Consider the following 21535-nt stretch of genomic DNA (forward strand, 5'->3'; position numbering starts at 1 on the left):
TCACAATATCCTCAAAGAAAATAAGATACTTGGGAATCAACCTAACAAAAGAGGTGAAAGATTTATATAATGAAAACTACAGAACCCTAAAGAGAGAGATAGAAGAAGATCTTAGAAGATGGAAAAATGTACCCTGTTCATGGATAGGCAGAACTAACATCATCAAAATGGCGATATTACCCAAAGTTCTCTATAGGTTTAATGCAATGCCAATCAAAATCCCAATGGCATTTCTTGTAGAAATAGAGAAAGCAATCATGAAATTCATATGGAAAAATAAAAGACCCAGAATAGCAAAAGCAATTCTAAGCAGGAAGTGTGAATCTGGAGGTATAGCGATACCAGAGTTCAAACTGTACTACAAAGCAATAGTAACAAAAACAGCATGGTAATGGTACCAAAACAGGCAGGTGGACCAATGGTACAGAATAGAGGACACAGAAACCAATCCACAAAATTACAACTTTCTTATATTTGATAAAGGGTCCAAAAACATGCAATGGAGGAAGGGTAGCATCTTCAACAAATGGTGCTGGGAAAATTGGAAATCCATATGCAACAAAATGAAACTGAATCCCTTTCTCTCGCCATGCACAAAAGTTAACTCAAAATGGATCAAGGAGATAGATATCAAATCAGAGACACTGCGTCTGATAGAAGAAAAAGTTGGCTACGATCTACATACTGTGGGGTCGGGCTCCAAATTCCTTAAGAGGATGCCCATAGCCCAAGAGTTAATAACAAGAATAAACAAATGGGACTTACTTAAACTAAAAAGTTTTTTTCTCAGCAAGAGAAACAATAAGAGAGGTAAATAGAGAGCCTACATCCTGGGAACAAATTTTTACCCCTCACTTCAGATAGAGCCCTAATATCCAGAATATACAAAGAACTCAAAAAATTAAACAATAAGATAACAAATAACCCAATCAACAAATGGGCCAAGGACCTGAACAGACACTTCACAGAGGAGGACATACAATCAATCAACAAGTACATGAAAAAATGCTCACCATCTCTAGCAGTCAGAGAAATGCAAATCAAAACCACCCTAAGATACCATCTCACTCCAGTAAGATTGGCAGCCATTATGAAGTCAAACAACAACAAGTGCTGGCGAGGATGTGGGGAAAAGGGTACACTTGTACACTGCTGGTGGGACTGCAAATTGGTGCAGCCAATTTGGAAAGCAGTATGGAGATTTCTTGGAAAGCTGGGAATGGAGCCACCATTTGACCCAGCTATTCCCCTTCTCGGTCTATTCCCTAAAGACCTAAAAAGAGCATGCTACAGGGACACTGCTACATCGATGTTCATAGCAGCACAATTCACAATAGCAAGACTGTGGAACCAACCTAGATGCCCTTCAATGGATGAATGGATAAAAAAAATGTGGCATTTATACACAATGGAGTATTACTCTGCATTAAAAAATGACAAAATCATAGAATTTACAGGGAAATGGATGGCATTAGAGCAGATTATGCTAAGTGAAGCTAGCCAATCCCTAAAAAAACAAATGCCAAATGTCTTCTTTGATATAAGGAGAGTAACTAAGAACAGAGTAGGGTCGAAGAGCATGAGAAGAAGATTAACATTAAACAGGGATGAGAGGTGGGAGGGAAAGGGAGAGAGAAGGGAAAATGCATGGAAATGGAAGGAGACCCTGAGAGTTATACAAAAGTACATACAAGAGGAAGTGAGGGGAAGGGGAAAAATAATACAAGGGGGACAAACGAATGTCAGTAGAGGGGGCAGAGAGAGAAGAGGGGAGGGGAGGGGAGGGGAGGGGGGATAGTAGAGGATAGGAAAGGCAGCAGAATACAACAGACACTAGTATGGCAATATGTAAATCAATGGATGTGTAACTGATGTGATTCTGCAATCTGTATATGGGGTAAAAATGGGAGCTCATAACCCACTTGAATCAAATTGTGAAATATGATATATCAAGAACTATGTAATGTTTTGAACAGCCAACAATAAAAAATTAAAAAAAAAAAAAGAAACAAAACTGCAATCTCAGGTAAACTTTCTAGAGACCCAAGATGGGTTGTAAATGCAGGTGATAAAATGGATATTTGAATATTGCTCTATTTTATGCACCTGAGAGTAGCATTCCAAGTTGATTAAAATATAAATGTGGACAAATCTAATGCTTTTCAGCATATATTATCATATATGAAGTAAATTAATAAAAAAAAATAACAACTCATTAATTGCTGACACTCCGTACAGAGTGGGTTTGGGAATAATGCAGGCTTAATAGGCTGGGGCAGAACTGAAGTCCTTCTTGCCCTTGAGGAATTCTGAAGAAGGTTCTTGACTTCCTCCCTATGACATAGGTGGGTAGGTAGACATAGCCTGAGATGCTTAATCCTATTTCTTAATTTTTGTTTTGTTTTTGTTTTTTAGTAGATTCAGAATTACCCCAAATTGGGTACAGTGGGAGAGTCTCTCTCAAAAGGCTAAGAACTCCAAATGGCATTATTGGGAAGACAGATTTTCAGAGCAGAACAAAGCCACAGACACAGAGGACCCCCATATCAGTGCCATCAGAGCCAGTTCCTTCCCACACTCCTGCTGAGGAGAGTTCCCTCTTCTAATAACTGTGTGCTGTGTTGGCAGGGAGCAAAGGCGGGCTGATGCAGTCCTATTAGGAAGTTCACTTCTAAATTAAATAAATATTTATTTAGAAATAACTAAATCATAAAGGGGCATGGGGGCAGATGCCTGTAATTTCAGCAGCTCGGGAGGCTAAGGCAGGAGGATCACAGTTCAAAGCCAGCCTTAGCAACTTAGTGAAGCTATAAGCAAACTGTTGAGACTCTCTCTCAAAATATTAAAAAGGGATATATAAAATATAATATATTTTATATTTATATAATATATAAATATATAATATATTTATAATATATTTTATATTTATATTTTATATTTTATACAAAATATAAAAAGGGATGAGGATGCGGCTCAGTGGTTAAGGACCCTTGGGTTTAATCTAAGTTCCAAAAAATAATAAATAAATACAAATTTAAAAATAGAAAAGAAATAACTAAGTCAGAATAGATGATTATTGTCATCTTTGAAACAAAATAGTAACTCCTTAACTACAAGACAGAATAAAATGAGATGTTATGGGAAGTGTTGTATAGATATATGCATTTATAAAGAAACATTTGTATTCTTGCATAGATGCAGACTTTTAAATATATATTAAAATATTATATATGTATAAATTTTATAGAAGTCATCTGATTTACTAGTGGATACATATGTGCCAAGAAGATGAATGCTTTACAAATGGGCATTTTTCTCTACATCTTTTAATTTTTAAGATATCTATACTAAGCCAGGTGTGGTGGCACATGCCTGTAATCCTAGTGGCTCTGGAGACTAAGACAGGAGGATTGCAAGTTCAAAGACAGCCTCAGCAACCTGGCGAGGCCATAAGCAACTTAGCAAGCAAGACCCTGTCTCAAAATATATAAAAGGGTAGAGATATGGCTCAGTATTTAAGCATCCTTGGATTCAATTCTTGGTACAAAAAAAATTCTATACTTATTTATTATTTTTTGAAAAGTATAAGATAAATCTATTAAAATAACTTTAAGTCTAGTAAAAATAAATTACTGTTTCTTACATGGCTTCATTTTGCACTTAATTGTGACTTAACCATATCTGGTCACAACTATCTCTTAGAACTACTATGGAATGAACAAAGTATATTAAGAGCTGGTAGAAATACTTATGTATTTCTGAGTATACTTATGTTAAGTTTTCAAAACATGATACATTCACTTAATGATTAATAAAAAATGCAGTTTTCTTATGGGGCAAATTCCAGATATTAGCTATGTGTATTTTGTTCAACATTGCCCACAGTACCAGATTATTTTGATTTTTTTCTCTTAATAGTCTGAGCTTCTCTCCAGTGATCATATTAGATTGAAAGCTAAAAAAAGTGGTATTCTGACCCCAGAATTCATTCAGTCAACAATTATTTGTGAGGATCTATAATATGCCAGATACTCTTTGGGGCAATGGGCATATACCATGGAAAAAAACAGGAACTTCTTAGATTTTATTCATGTTTTGCAGTCCAATGTGATCTCCACTACCCATAGATGATTTTATGAGTTGAATGAATTTTTAACTGAAAATTCATTTCCTCAGTAAAACTAGCCACATTTCCATGATTCAAAGGTCACATGTGGCTTGTGGCAACTCCTTAGGACTGCCCAGATCCTTTAGTCCTCAGTGAAAGTGCTATTTTATTGCCCAATGCTGGTCAAATTGCAAAACTTTCCATCTTTCCTACTTATACTACATGAAGTTTTTCTTGACTTAGTTCAATGTATAACCATTTAAGAAATGTATTCGGTTTATCATAACAATATAAATTTAGACAAAAGTATACAGTAAAAAAAAATACCTCAAAAGGGAGATGGCTCCGAGTCTCATGAAATTTTATGTACATTTTAAATTTTCAAAATCACATAGTATCTTAATAGAGAAATTGTTGATGAGGATTGAGTAATATTTGAAAAAGCCCTCTGCACATGAAGAGATCATGGCATTCTGTTTGATACCTGTTCTGCCCATGTACAGCTTGCTTTTCACAATTTAAGATATTATGTCTTGCTCAGATTTTCCATCAGGCATTTATTAAACTGATACTTTTAAAAACCTCAATATATTGAAAGTTATCAGTTCCTCTCATTAACTTTAAAATGTGGATTACTGAGATGCAGGATAAATTTGCCTATTATCTGGAGACCATTGTATGTAACTTTCCCTGAACTTCAGAGGATCTGTCATCTAGATTCTACTTCAACTGAGACTAAAAAATATCAGACTCTGCAGCATATTATACAGTATGTTACCAAGGATACCCAACCAAGGCCATCACAGGAGACCACTCTAGAGAGCTTCATTCAAACCACCCTAATGGTACTTCAAAACTTCTAATACAATTCCATTTTGTCATTCTATAAAAATATGGTGGTAATATTTTCAGTAACCTTTCAAAGGAAAACTTAAAATATCTCTTTAAATACATGAAAAATTCTACCAGTCACATTTATTGAAATAAAATACTTCTTCTCAAGATATATTAAATGATTAAGGAGATGATGCAAAAAATATTTGCAGAAATTTCATATTAGGATGACTATTGTGTTTCCTACTTCTTATTTGATAATTTGTAATTTGGATTTTAATTCATAGCTACGGTAAATTTCCGTGTCCCCAAAAGATATTGAACTCCTGTTTTCTTTCATTAATATTTTGAACTGATTGCTGTTTTCCTTCATTAACACCTTGAAAATCCCATTGGAGCAACTGCTGAAAGTGAATTTTCATGCATTCCTTTCAGAGTGCCCATTTGGACCTGGGATGTCTAGTCCTTACCAGTTTTCCCTGCAGGGAAGAAGATCAGGACCTTGTGGAGCACTGACTCATAAGACATGGGCTCAATGGCATAAACTGTTGATTTCTCAGCTGAAACTGAAATTGAGAGACTGTAACAAGGTGTGGAAACTCATGTGTTAACCACTAAGATTTCTAACTTATTTGAGCTGCAGAGCACAAGGGGCAGTGATCACTATGGAAAAATAATGCTTTTTTTTTAATGTCCTTCATACCTGGGGGTATCCATCTTCACTCTTTTACCTTCCATCACCTCTTCTATCTCCTTTGTTCTTTTAGAAATCATATATTGCACCTGAGAAACATCTCCTTTTTGTACAATCTGAGAAAATGTTGCAATAGAAAAAAAATATATTGGAAAAAAATCAGGAAACAGGTTGAATAAACAAAATAATTATTTTCAAATTATTATGGAAATTCTGTCATCCAAAAAAGTGATATAAATGAGTTACAAATTAAACTTTGATAAATTTTAAAGAAGCAGGTGATAGAATCTGGGAGCAGCATCCCAAGACGGCGAAGATGGAGACTTCAAGGCCATTTAAGTTTAGATTTATAACTCAGACAGCAGCACTTCTGCCTCTGTGTGTTGGTCAAAGATAAGAAATGGATTCTCAATTATGAAGATGTCTCATTGGGAGAATCACTGGGCAAGGGAATTTTGGTGAAGTATATAAGGGCTCATTAAAGGATAAAACTTCTGTTGCTGTTAAATAATGTAAGGAATATCTTTATCAGGAATTGAAAATAATTTTTTATAAGAAGCACAAATTCTTGAGGAATATGATCATCCCAATATTGTCAAACTAAAAGGAGTTTGTACCTAAAGACCACCTGTCTACTTCATTATGGAACTAGTTTCAGCATTATTCATGATTGCAAATATATGAAGATAACCTGATTGTGCCTTGGTGAATGAATGAATGAAAAAAATGTAGTACATATGTATAATTGACTATTCAGCCCTAAAAAAGAACAAGGTCTTGGCATTTGCCACAACACAGTACACCTGAAGGAAATTATGCTAGGTGAAACAAGACTCAGAAAAAAAAAATGTTACATGATCTCACTTATATGTGGACTCTTAAAAAATTAAATACATAGAGCAAAATAGTGATTTCAAATAATGACTTAGGGGAGATGTAGATTGGAGGACACAAAGTAACAGATTATGAAGGATCAACACATCTACAGATTTAAGGAGAACTATAGTTAATAAAATTGTATCATAGGTGGAATTTATGCTAAATGAGTAGATTTTAGCTGCTCTAGCAAAAGCAAAAAAAAAAAAAGTAACCATGGAAGATTATGCATATGCTAATTTCCTTCACTATAGTAACCTTTGTGCTATGTGTGTCCCATGACATCATATTGCCTCCATATATAAATAAAAGAAAAAGAAAAAAAAAAGAGAAGCGGGTAGGGTGATGATTTCTAATTGCATTAGAATACTTTGAAAATCAAAGCCAGAGGAATTGGAAATACTTATTATGTTGGAAAAATTTTAAATGACCCTGAGACTAAAGAGGAAATATGGGAAATGCAGAAATGTATCAAAGTATGCACACCGTTAGCACTGTGTTCACTGGTAGGATGTGCCTGGAGGGATACATACAAGATAATCTTTAACTTCAGCATAGCCACCAGTGCCTTGGCTTCTCATTTCTGCTATAAAATTATCATGCCCTCAGTGACTCTAAGGGACATAGATTTGTTTCCTCAAAGTGCTATAGATCAGAAGTCAAACATATCCATCCCTGAGGCAAAATCAACAAGCAGGTTTCAATTTCTTGGTGGAGGCTTGATAGGGGAATCTATTTTCTTGCCTTTTCCAGCTTCTAGGTACTGACTACCAATGTCTGTTGGAAGCTTGGTATTTCCATTTTCTACATCAGCTGTTGGTAACTCAGGTCAACGCCTCATATCATATCTCTCTGATCCACAGTTCTACCTTTTACTTTTGCTTTTAAAGATCCATGTGATTGTATTGTCCACACCTAAGAAATGCAAAATTATATTCCCATCTAAGGTCTTTCTCCTTAGTCACATCTGTGGAAGTTCTTTTGCCAAGTAAATAAATGTTTTACGGATACCAGGAATTAGAACATAGGCATCCTTGGGGGTTATTATTTTACCTACTATAATGGGTGAACAGGAAAGTCAGACTTTGAAAAAATGATCTAATAAGCCAGAAAAAAATAAAAATAAATTTGAAATATAAACATACAAATAATTAAATGAGAATACAATGAAAAAAATTAAAAATCTGAAGTAATATAAAAGATAACTACTGTATGATTAAAAATAGAGAAAGTAGAAATAAACTATAAAGGAGACTAAAGCAGTCAGCCTCACAACTTAAAGAGGTTCTAAGCAACTTAGCAAGACCTTGTCTCAAAATAAAAAGTCCAAAGGGATGGGAATGTGGCTCAGTGGTAAAGCGCCCTTGGGTTCTATTCACAGTACCCTTCCCAAAAAAAGAGGAAAAGGAAAACAACTGATTATATATATATATATAATTGTTAAAAATGGATCAATAGATTTTATATTATTAGACAAAATATTCCAGGTAAAATTTAAATCCAAAATTAGGACAAGATGGACGTAAAAAAAAAAAAAAAAAAAAAAAAAAAAAAACTTGGGCAGAAAGAAATGTAGTATGAACCAAAGCTGTTTCTTTAGATAATAATTCATCATCATTTCTTGTGACCAACAGCCCTAATCACATGCAAGTTAAAAAACAAAAACAAAACCAGAGGTGTGGGTAACAAATGTGCCAATTTTATGAAGTTACTGTAACACAAACAAGAATAAAAATAGTAAAACACAAGAATATTTTATGTCAACTATTGCCTTAGGAATCTTAAACATTATATACCTTTTGGTAATCTTAAACATTATAAAATCCAATATAAATGGAATTTATACTAGGAATGTAGTCAAATATTCAAGAAAGAAAGAAAAGAGAAAGAAAACACATTCCATGTGATTTATCACTTCAATCACCCAAAGAAAAGACAACAACAAAAACCTTATATGGTTAGCTTAATAAAAGAGAGAACAAATTTGGAAAACTTCAATACCTAGGTTTTATAAAAAACACTTAGAAACTGATACTAAAAATTGTTCTGAATTAACTAGATAAAATTGCACAGAAAAAAAAATCTATCCATATCTTCTACTTACTAAGACAACTTTGGACATGCTTTCATCATTTACACACACACACACACACACACACACACACACACACACTCACACACAATAGAATTTTCATAGTTATCACCATCACCAAAATAACTATTATATTTTATGCCAGGATAAGATTTCCTAATCAATGTAACAATATAAAGAGATAAATTAAATGGATAATTGCAAAGAAGTTATGAAAATGGGAGAGAAAATATTTATTCTTTGCAGATATTATATTTTATAAAGTAGGAATACTAACAGATTTCACAAATGAACTATTTTCTCAGTCTTAAAAGAAAGAATCAGGAGCTAGCCTTGAAGATAACAGCAAAAAGGGAAAACAGCAACAGTCTAATTTTCAGGATAAGTCAAAAAAGAATCTATGCAGAAGGATGTAGATTTGTAGCATAGAAGTGCTGTCTTCATGACTTTTAAAAAGGAGACCTTAGCACAGCTTCTAGCTTGAAGAGGAAGTTGTTTGGTCAATTATGCACCACATAGATCAACTGAGAATGTGAGTGGCTGAGCTTAATGACTATTAACAGAATAATACATCTTTATCCTTTCAAAAGCCTGTGATCAGGGAAGTATAGGGACAATGTGACATAATTTCAAATAGGTTCTAAAGAAAAGAAGAATCAAACATATTTTTGATGAGAGCATTGAGGTTTCATTATGTCTTTTTATATGTTTTGTACTTGCTAAGTTTAGGCACTTTTGGACACAAAGTTTTCTCCCTGCAAACAGAGTACTACATTATATATATACATATGTTTTTTCTTATAAATTTAATGAAATTATGGTCATTTAATATTCCTACAGGATACAGTTCCCAAAAGATCTATCTTATAGATGTCATCCTCATAACCTTTTATATGAAAATGTAATGTTGCTAAATATTAGATGTGATATGAGATGCTTGTAGGAGAGCCAGTGAAAACTATCATAATTTTAAGGTAGCAGCACATATTATGAGATTATAGCCTCTATGAAACTCATTTCTATTCCTATTTCTTTCATTAATATATAATTTCTGAAAAATTATAGAATTACCAAAACACTTTCAGCATATTCTTCTAAGAACATCCCTTGTCTGATACAACAACTTGGTATTAAATTTTCCATTAATTAAAAAAATGAATCGAGAGCTTTATTCACAAGGCAAAGGACGTGGAAATTTTCCCTCAAAATTATCGTCACTTTTTTTTTTCATTTCCCATGATCAAATTTAATTTCTGTGGCTTTGTTCCTTTCCCCTTATGCATTATCATATAAAACATCATTATTCATTCTTTGGTAACACATTTTTCTTTTGTACATAAGCAGTATCTTTAATGGTGCATATTCTAGTTATCTGATGGGGAATTTCTTGTATCTTTTGTCAAGTAAAAAAAAATGCATTTTCCTATAACCTTTACATGAAAGTTTTATCAAGGCTTCATAATGTCTATTTCCTTATCCACCACTTAATTTATGCTTACAATTAAGGGATATTTAACTTTTGTTTAACATCAGCATATCTGCTCAAAATTTGGGAGCAACCAAGACACCTTTCAGCAGGTGAATGAATCAGTAAACTGTCATGCATCCAGACAATGAAATGTTATTTAATGCTGAAGAACTATTAAGCCATTAAAAGACATGGAGGAAACCTAAATAGGTATTTCTGAGTGAAATTAAGCGAAGTGTAATTATACACTGTATGATCCCAACCATATGAAATTTTGAAATCATCAAAATTACACAGAAAAAAGTGGTGGGGTTGTCACAGATTAGGGATAGATGACTAGGTAGAGCACAGGAGATTTTTAGAATAATAAAAAAGACTACAACAATGCATTTGTTATTATATATCTCTCCAAACCCACAGAATGCACAACCTAATGCCAACTGTGAACTTTGAGTGATGATGCCATCTCAGTCTAAGTTCATTCTTCTGTAACAAAGGTACCCTTCTGCTGGGGGATCTTGACAGTGGTGGAAGCTACTACACAGGTGTGCGAGGTCATGGATTACATGGAACATGGAAAATTTCTGTTCATTTTCTCATTTTTACTGAACCTAAAAGTGCTCTAATGATAAGATTTTAGAAGAAAAGCTAAATGCACACACACAAACGCAGCATTATGCTCCAGCAATCACAACCAGTGGTACATAAATATGTGCATTTATCCATGAAAACACATGTCTAAGAACAACATAGACAAATCTCTTGAGTATAATGAATTCTAAAAAGGTCAAAGAAAAAGGGTCCATGATGTGTGAATTTATTTCACACGTATGAAATTTAAATATCAAAATACTAATACATAAATTATAGAACATGTAACATTAACCTCAAAACACATCAGCTAAAAGGGATCATGAGTATTGTGGGGTGTCAGAGATACACCATGCCTTCATTTTTGTTGTGAAAATGAAGGTATATAATATAGATAATTTGTCAAATTCAATCATTGTGCATTTTGATATATATTATTTATACCTCAATGACATATATGCATTAATTCTTGTATTTTGATCTTTCTAATTTGACCTTGTGATTCACTTTAGCCAGTGAATGGGTGAGGACTTCACAGAAATTTTTAACGTATTTATTTGAATTACTTCAGTCTCTTGTATTTCCATCCTCTACAATGAGATAAGCCTATATCACACATTTATCCTCAGACCTGAATTTGGAAGACATGTGGAACAAAACCTAGTCAAGTTCATCCTCTAAGCTGAACTGAGCTTGATAAATCCCCAGCCAATCCATAACCCCATGAGCAAGTCATAAATACCTGTTGTCTTGAAGTAAACAAAAAACAAACCAAAAAATTCTTTATCACTGTAACTCTGTTTAAGTCATGACTAAAAATTCAATCTTGAAGTAGCATCTCATTTAAGGATTACTTCTAGGAAAAAAAAAAAGCTAGTTTTATTTTTTCACTGAAGTATCATTACAGAGATTTAAGTGCATAATAAAGGTCTTATTAAAATAGCCCCGATTCCCTGCCTCATCTGCATCTCTATTTCTCAGAACATTCTCTCACTGTCCTACTCTAGAACTGTTTTTCTCTGTGTAATTCAATTTCTTTCACTCTATTGAATGAGCCCTGCTCTTCCACACACACACACCCCTCCTGCATACTATACTATTTTTCACAATGCACCACCATAACTGCACTATTTTATAAAACCCATTACTGTTTTTCTTCTAAGGATCAGTCCATATAAATTGATAGTTCCTACTCTCATATTATTATCACGAATCTCTACCACAAAAATTTATAAGAGCTTCAAGATTGTGTCAACTAAGGAAAATGATTCTTAGAATTTTGCACAAAATAAAAGATAAAAATTCAACTCTCAACTGAAGACCTGGGAGCTGGATCCATATAGAGTTGAGAATATTCACATAGGAATAATTTTCTGTAAAATTCTTCTGTAATTTGTCTAACATTTGGCTAACATTTGAAATGCAATCTACAAAGAAACTATCCCTCCTTCGGCTTAAAAATTAAGTGTCATCTCTGAGATTCCATATCACTCGAGTTAGAATGGCAGTTATCAAGAAGACAAACAACAATAAATGTTGGCGAAGGAGTGGGGGAAAAAAGGGGCACTCATATATTGTTGGTGGGACTGCAAATTCGTACAACCACTATGGAAAGCAGTATGGAGATCTCTCAGAAAACTTGGAATGGAATCACCATTTGACCTAGCTATCTCACTCCAAGATTTATAACCAAAGGACTTGAAATTGGCATACTACACTGATACAGCCACATTAATATTTTAGCAGCTCAATTCACAATAGCTAAACTATGGAACCAAGTTAGGTATCCTTTAACAGATGAATGGATAAAGAAATCATGATATCTATAAATAATGGAATATTATTCAGACTTAAAGAAGAATAAAATCATAGCATTTGCAAGTAAATGGATGGAGCTGGAGAATATTATGCTAAGCATATTAAGCCAATCCAAAAGAACCAAAGGTCATATGTTTTCTGTGATATGCAGATGCTAATTCACAATAAGAGGAGTGGGTGAAGAATAGAGGTACTTTGGATCGAACAGAGGGGTCTGAAGGGAGTGGAGAGGGTACGAGGGTAGGAAGGATAGTAGAATGAATTTGGAAATTATTACCCTACATGCACATATGATTACATGAGCTGTGTAACTCTACATCATGTACAACCAGAAGAATCAGAAGTCATACTCTGTTTATATATGATGTGCCAAAATGCATTCTACTGTCATGTATAACTAATTAGAACAAATTTAAAATTTTAAAAAAGAAAAAAGTAAGTATTATCAGATATTTACCCTCTGTAACTATTGGCAACCAGTTAATCACATCCTGAATAAATCTATCACAGTAGAGTTTTTGTGTTAGTGGTGGAGAAGATAAATTGATTTTTTTTTGTACCAGGGATTGAACTCAAGGGCATCCAACCTCTGAGCCACATCCCCAGCCCTATTTTATATTTTGTTTAGAGACAGGGTCTCACTGAGTTGCTTAGCGCCTTGCCATTGCTGAAGCTGGTTTTGAACTCACCATCCTCCTGTCTCAGCCTCTTTAGCCACTGGGATTAAAGGTGTGTGCCACCATGCCCAGCTCATAAACTGATTTTAAACCAATAAAATAGGGGACTTTTAGAAGAAATAGCATGATTATCATTCATATTTAATTTTACTCTTCCAAACTCAAGCCATAATCACCAACTCCACTGATTTGGGAGTTACACTCACATTGGGTTAGAGTGGCAAGCTTAGAGCACACTGCACTTCATTGGGAAACTGACCTCTGTCTTTCCCTTTGATCATACCTTTCTGGTGCTCACTTCAAAAGTGACACATTCTTATTTTCCAGGTTTGCAGTAATGTCTACATGACATTATTGAGTCATGCTTTCTGTTTGTCAATAGATTTGTTTTGATTTATCCTTAATTACAGTCAGATCCCTCAACTCCAAGAAATTATATGGCTCCTCATTATACCAATGAAGCCTAAGAAGGCTTGTTAATTACTATTCAATAAGCCAGCTTCAGCATACAGAACTTTTGTAGGTGGTAGTTCAATAATATGAGAAATTTTACATTACATCATTTCAGAGTAGGGGCTATGACAATTTACTGGTGTTTTCCCAGTTATGAAATTTAATAAATTAACCTTTAACTCTGCAAACATTCTGCAAGTTCACAGTCATTCTCTCTTGGCCCTTGGCCTGTCAAAACAAAATACACAGCTATGTAGTCAGTGCTCAGAAGCTTACAGGATGAGAAATTGATAGCATTGGAGTGAAATAGGGCAACAGCTAGCACACTATTTTTTAAATCTAATTAGTTAGAAGTTAATTCTGAGATGAACTCTTCCAGAATGATAAATGACAAAATATTTATCAAATTTAACAAAATATTATGTCAGAAGTGCTGGTGCTGCTAGAAATTTTGTATCTTTAATTATTTAAGACATTGTCAAAAACACATTGGAACACTTTTCAGATCTATAAAGATATCAGTTAATATTATTAATTATGTTTTAATTAGCTCCCTTTGACAGAAGCTGTTTACTTTCTTAATTTAAATTTGAATTGATTTTAAGAAAGAATGGTTATTTTAAGGATATAACTTATTTAATCACTACTTAGCAATTTTGACCAAGGCTTTCATTTCTCTGCCTTTAATTATATACCATGATATTACCCTATTGCCTCAGTTAGAATGTAGTCACAATGTGTCCCTAAAAGTTTCATGTGGTGGAGGCTCAAGGCTCTGCATGGCAATGGAAGATGTTCAGGAACCTCTATTAGGCTGGTATGTCATTTGGGTGCTGCCCTTTCAAGTGGTGAAGGCAATTTTGTCACAATGGAGTTGTTATGAAGCAGCAAGACTGATCCCTTTCATTCTTTGGTTTCCTGTCTCACCATGTGAACTCTCCCTGTTCCTTATACAACTGTCATTATGCCATGTGCTTGCTATGTGGTGACACAGCTGAAAGGCCCTCATTAGAGGCTGAATCAATAGAGCTTCTCAATTTTAGATATTCAGTCTCCAAAATTGTGAACTAAATAAACCTCTTTTCTTTAAACATTACCTACCCTCACGTGTTGTATTTATAGCAATGGAAAGGTACTAATAAAAATCCTTATTTTTTAAAATAGCCAGTCATTAAAAAAAGTATACTATATAAATCTCATGTAACATCTGGAATACTCAATATTCTTTGAGTAACTTATATGAGTATTAAATAAGAAAGGTAGACTAGAAATACAAATGATAATTTCTGACAGAAGGAAAAATTTTCCAACCATTCATGCTGCCTATAGGAATAATATTTTTTTAAAAGTTGCTTCAAGGAAGATATATTAAATGAGCAAAGTATTATGTATTGGGAAATAAATTGAGATAGATATTTTGGTCTGGCTGAGTTAGAAAATATATTATGAAGAGAAACAAAAGACATATCATGGAAAATAGGGTTGTGGAAATGTGCATGTGTGTGAAAATGGGTTTAGCAGAAAGAGATTAGAATGTCAAAGAACTTTATCATAAGTAAATATTACTTAGCAGTTTAGCTTTATATATTTAAACAAAAGATTAAAATGAAGATTGATTTAATATAAATGAAGTTGCACATTAAATTTAAGAAAGTACAGGAACACATTTCATAATATTTCTAATGAACAACTTATGTCCATGTTGATGAGTTAAATCTCTAAAACAGAAGATATCAAATGAATGTCAACATTCTTTTTATCTACAGGAGTTATATAACCTACATATACCTAGAATTTAAATTTGTGGAGAATTCCCATTGGAAGTAAAGGTTATCTAAGCTGAGAAAGAAATAAAATTTTATATGCCAATTTCAATATTATTTCAATATTTATAAATTATTCAAATTACCTACTAGGGAAAAGAAATTATGCACAAATTAATAATAGGAAAACATTTTTCTGTGAAGATTTTCAATGTACATACATACACCATGCACATAAATGCTACTGTAAGCTTATGAAATGATGATAACTGTACAGTGTGTGATCAATTATTTTGTGAAAATAAGACAATTTTCTTTGCTATGTTTAACTTGCTAGAATATATTTCACTAAACCACATGTATAGTATAAAACAGGTCTATAAAGAGAGTCTAGGATATGTTTTAAGGTCATGTTAAGCATTACACTGTGGTGCTAACCTTTTACACAGATGGAATGAAGTCTCAGTCTGCCATTTCAGCACCTGCCTTTCAGGGTGTTTATAGCTGATATTTTAAGCATATAGTAAATGCAGAAAGGAAATTTCATACTGCATAACCAACAAATATGTGTAAAAATTTAACTCTGTAACTAAAATCCCATTACATATCTATTTAATCTTATTTTGAAGGAAATGCTATTTTTTTCCTTCTATAGCAATAAAATGCTACATTTAAAATCAATCTGTGCATAACTCATTGACATGGATTAAAACTCTAGCTCATGTGGCATTTTTAGCAGACTGTACAAAATGGAAATGTCACCTTTTCTTTTGGGTGAAAGTATTTTGGCTTTTCCTAGAGAAAATATACAGAGTTTAACATTAGCTTTAAAAAGAAAAATTCTATGTTAACCTAGAAGTTCACCAAAATGTTAAGTCGGCAAAACTATTACTAAATAACAGGATGTCTACAGATATATCCTTAGCCAGAGGTGATAATTCTATATCATTTTTCATTTTTATTTCTTTGAGGTATTTTGGGTAATCCCCCCCCCCCAACACACACACCCCAAATTGAATTACTTTCCAAAACTGTCTATGAAAATGCTAAAACTACATCATGGATCCATTCATCAATTTTTTTGGAGTGCCATTTTGAAAATTAAAGATATGTAATTCCTGAATATATCAAATCTACTGACATGGCCACAATAAATTACCCTTAATGTGACAGAAAGTGTTCTCACACTTTCTCTATGAACTTTCATAAACTGATAAGATAATTTCTTGTGGCCTTGAAACCTTTACCTGGTTTTACTGATTTGTGGATTGAAATAGTATTGAATTTTAGGATATATGACATGTGATCATATCTATTATATGATTTCTTGCTCAATAGAGTGAGGAAGAAAACATGTTGAAAATAAAGAAAACAATTGGGACAATCACAATAGCCATTTTTGTCTTTATATAGAAACCTGCCATGCTCAACCACAATGAATGACTTCAGCATAAAACTGTAGGCTCAATGTTAGAACTAGAGTGCTATCAACATCTGATTGCTGTAACCTCTTTTTATCCTTTGTGAAAACATTGTTTATTTACTTTTTTAGAAACATAAAGCACTCTCTCTTTTTTATTTTTTTTCCAGAAAAATCTCTTCTTTAACAAGATCAAACAGTTTGGACTGTGATTTATTAGAAATTTACTAGATTCAAATTCTATTGTACTTTTAACCTTATACAGTGATAAACTTGATGTTGATGGACACTGAATTATAAATAAAAGAAATCTAAAAGTAGAACAGGAGATCTAATTATTTGTTGGTGAGTTTAAGTATCTGGTCATTTACCTGGCACACTGCTAGTTATTATTCAATCTCCTAGAACTCTTCTCTGCGTAACACTTATAAAAATTCTAGATGTTTATGACATTTTAGTGAAAAATTATAATAAATTTGGAACTCAAAAATTATTGAGAATAAATGGTGTACTGATTATTGGAAATATAGGACTGAAGGAAAAAGAAATAACTCCTTCATAGGAAAAAATTACTGGTCTGTCAAATGTAAAAAATATTTGTAAAAGGGTCACAACCAGGAAATTGTATGCTAAAATTGAAAGAGAATGGAGTGGCCCACTTTATTAGGCAATTCAAGTTTATTCCACTCAAAATTTAGAGGTCAGGAATTAAGCTAATTGTCACAGATAAGTGGGCTTTAGTCTTTAAATTATTTTTATTAATTTTTTGAGAATAAGGGTTATACAAATGATATGTGAATGAATTATTCAATTCAGAATGGTAAGCCCTGATTTCACTCAGTAGTGCCTCCCTGGTGCCTAGCAAACCATCTACTAATAAATGAATAAATAAATGTTTGAGCAATGAGATGAAGGACTGAGTTACTAACTATAAAAACTTGGAAGAGAGGCCATTAATTCTACCTTCAGAAAAATAAGGAAGTTTTCAGTATTATTAAAAAAACCTGTAGTCATGCAAACTGATTTGTAATGCAACACATACTATTAATTCAGTTTTATACCTGGATACCACATGAATATTTTTCTACCTTTAAGTTACCACGACACAACAAATAGAATATTGAATTTAGATTGAAAATATAAAGAAAAGAACATATGAAAGTTTTAAAAACTTAGTTTAGATAAGAGAGTCTAACAAATTTTGAAGTTTGGGTAGACAATATCTTAAGCATTAAACACAACAAATAGCTTAATATGAAGAGTCTGTTGTTTTTGTTTTATCAAAAATGAATATATTTGACATATATGATTTACATATATGCTAGCATCTTTGTAGTATTAATAATAAATTGAATTTATAAAATAATTTAAAATAATTCAGTAGAGTATTGTATTAGGAAATAAACCAATAAAATATATGAATATAGAAGAAGAAGGGGTTAATTATATTTAGATTGCATGATCCAGGTGGGAAGGTCACAGAAACCAGGAGTCACTCAGTTCAAGAAAGTAGAAGCCACAGAACAAGAAGGGCACATGTTTTGTCCCTATTCCAAGGCTGAAGGCCTAGAAGTGCTCTGGAGAGTTGCAAGTGTGTGTTTGCACCAAAGGCTGAAGATCTGGAGTGTGAGTTTGCAGGGCACAGGAGCAACAAAAGAACATGCACACCTTAGAAGAATTAAACTTTTGCAAAAGGCTGAGATTTCCTCTTTTCTGCATTTTGATCCATCTTGGTCTCAGTCTATTGAACAGCGTTGCTCACCCAGTTCACAGACTCATCTGCCAATCTTCTATGGTAACACTCTTATAGACACACCAGAGTGTGTTTTACCAATTTTATAAGTGCTGGTTAATGCAATCAATTTTACAACCTGGATTAACCATCATCATAAATATCAATTCCAGGACTAAAAATAACTAAGTGGTATTCCAGGATTTAAACCAAATACCTGATACCCCCCCAAAAATTATAAAATTAGAATAATTACACATGCTATTATATAATTTATTCTCTTAAATTGAAGGGAAAATGATCTCTTTTTTTTATACCAGGAATTAAAACCAGGACCACTTTACCACTGAGCATATTGCTGGCCTTAAACTTTCAATGCTCCTGCCTCAAACTCCTGAATTGCTGGGATTACAGGCATGCTCCATGGCACCCAGCAGTCCAGTTATAATAGGTTAAAAAGTACCTTATTTTTATAAATAATCAGAAATGAAAATAGTGACTATCTATAGCAACATTAAAAATATTGAGAGTATTATTATATAAAGTTGCTTGTGCACACGTATATACTTCATTCAAATATAAATTATAAGTAAGAGCTGGGGATGTAATTCAGTGGTAGAGCACTTGCCTAGCTTCTGTAAGGCCCTGGGTTTAATCCACAGCACCGTGTAAACACACACGAAAAGGGTATGGATAAAATTAAGAATAGCAGCATGTAACCTTAACTTCAGAATAATGAGGATACTATAGCTTTCAGTCACCATCTAATTTTTCTTAAATAATCATCTTGTACTCTCATGCGTAGTATAAAAATATAATTCTTTTTTCCAGGCCTTGACCTAATTGTAATAATCCTGGTCCTAATGGCTATAAAAGTTTAAAAGGACAGCTCTGTGGGACATGGGTAGAGGATACCTGAGAGATTTCCCTGAAACAGAAAAATAAAGTAATACTCCTATGCTCAATACTAATAATTCAACATGTCATTTTAATAGCACTTAAAAGGAATTCCTCTAATTAGAATATGCAGTATTAAAAAGTAGAAAATGAAAAAGTGTAGTAAATATGATTCAAATTAATAGGAAATGTGTTCATTTTGTAGTAGTGATTAATAAAAACATTTCATTATTTGGTATAATTGAGTAAATATATAACATGTTATCTACTAAATAAAATTTTAGATTATTAAACAAAATATCTTAAATAAAATGAAGCAAAATAAATTTAAAAACCTATCAAAAATCAAAGTACAGAATAATAGAAACACATACATTTATATAAATGTCATAAAATTTTGAAAGGGCTACATGGCAAACAACTTTTAAAATAGTTCCTATTGGCTGGCTTCGTTATGGCGGCCATTCCCCCAGACTCCTGGCAGCCGCCCAACGTTTACTTGGAGACCAGCATGGGAATCATTGTCCTGGAGCTGTACTGGAAGCACGCTCCGAAGACCTGTAAGAACTTTGCTGAGTTGGCTCGTCGGGGTTACTACAATGGCACCAAATTCCACAGAATCATCAAAGATTTCATGATCCAGGGCGGTGACCCAACAGGGACAGGTCGAGGTGGTGCATCTATCTATGGCAAACAGTTTGAAGATGAACTTCATCCAGACTTGAAGTTCACTGGGGCTGGAATTCTTGCAATGGCCAATGCAGGGCCAGACACCAATGGCAGCCAGTTCTTTGTGACTCTTGCCCCCACCCAGTGGCTTGATGGCAAACACACCATTTTTGGCCGAGTGTGCCAGGGCATAGGAATGGTAAATCGAGTGGGAACGGTGGAAACAAACTCCCAGGACCGCCCTGTGGACGACGTGAAGATCATCAAGGCATACCCTTCTGGGTAGACTCGCTGCCTCGCAGGCAAAGCCAAGTCTTCTGCAGTGGCCCCATCAAACCAGCTTCCAAGTGACATGTAACTCAGCTTAATTTTGGCCTTGAATATATTGGCTCTAAGAAGCCAGGGGCCTTGGGTGAGTTAGGATCGAAGTGTACTTTAATAGAATGCTTCCCTTTTCTTCACCTAGTGCCTGGACTGACGGGGCATTCGCAGAAATGCCTCCATATGTTTATTTACAGGTTTCTGCCCCCTGTGGATGACCCATACTTCTCCTTGCTGTGCATGTCTGCTCTGATACACTTGGAACAAAATGAAGCAGGCTGTGTCATCTCACAGAGCCTAAACAAACTTGTTCTTGAAGAGATTTATATTCTGGCCTACACTACAGTCTCTGGTAGCTGACAGCCACAGAATTCAAACCGAGTAGTGTCTATCAGCCCTGTTAACCCTGCACACCCCATCTTCGTCTCCTACATTTGTTCTTCCAGGGAACATGCGTCTCTCTGTTTTCCCTCTCAAAACCAGAACATCAACACTGCTGTTTCTTATGCTTAAACATCCCACACAAAGCCACATTGAATTTTTGCCAAATGAAAAATGCATCCAACAATCAAGTTTCTAAGAAGGTGCCAAGTGAGGAATGATAATGTTTAATAATTGAGAAAGGAATTTATTAGAAGGAAGCTGAGGCATTGACCATTTTTTTCCCCAGAAGGAGAAGAAGTCTGTAGTGAGCACAGGACGGACCGCATTTTCCTCAGAGCAGCACCCTCAAGGAAAAGCACCGCTTATGTTTTTTAACCTAAGACTTCAGAGAAATCGGATGAGAGATTTTTGTATTTTTTTTTTTTTTAATCTTTATGAGGTTTGGGGTAGGAGTAGGGATGAGAGGAAGTAAATACCTATGTAATACATAGAAATTTCCAAATAAAATGCTATTGGTGGTTAAAAAAAAAAAGTTCCTATTGATATTTGCCTCTTAGTGTGTGTGTGTGGGTGTGTATGTGTGTGTGTGTGTGTGTATATATATATATATATACACACACACACACACACACACATACATATATATAATATATAATATAATATATAATATATACTCTTCACATAGATGTAAATCATAAAGTCATATCCTTGTATAAAGATTTCTAAAATCATTAAAAA

General features: G+C 33.8%; 1 pseudogene; it reads left to right on the top strand.

The window, feature by feature from the left end:
* Nucleotides 1-19871: 19871 nt before the first annotated feature.
* Nucleotides 19872-21321, top strand: LOC139702540 (peptidyl-prolyl cis-trans isomerase-like 1 pseudogene; annotated as a pseudogene).
* Nucleotides 21322-21535: the final 214 nt, after the last annotated feature.

Source organism: Marmota flaviventris, chromosome 17 (assembly GCF_047511675.1).
Source record: "Marmota flaviventris isolate mMarFla1 chromosome 17, mMarFla1.hap1, whole genome shotgun sequence".
Lineage (NCBI taxonomy): Eukaryota > Metazoa > Chordata > Mammalia > Rodentia > Sciuridae > Marmota > Marmota flaviventris.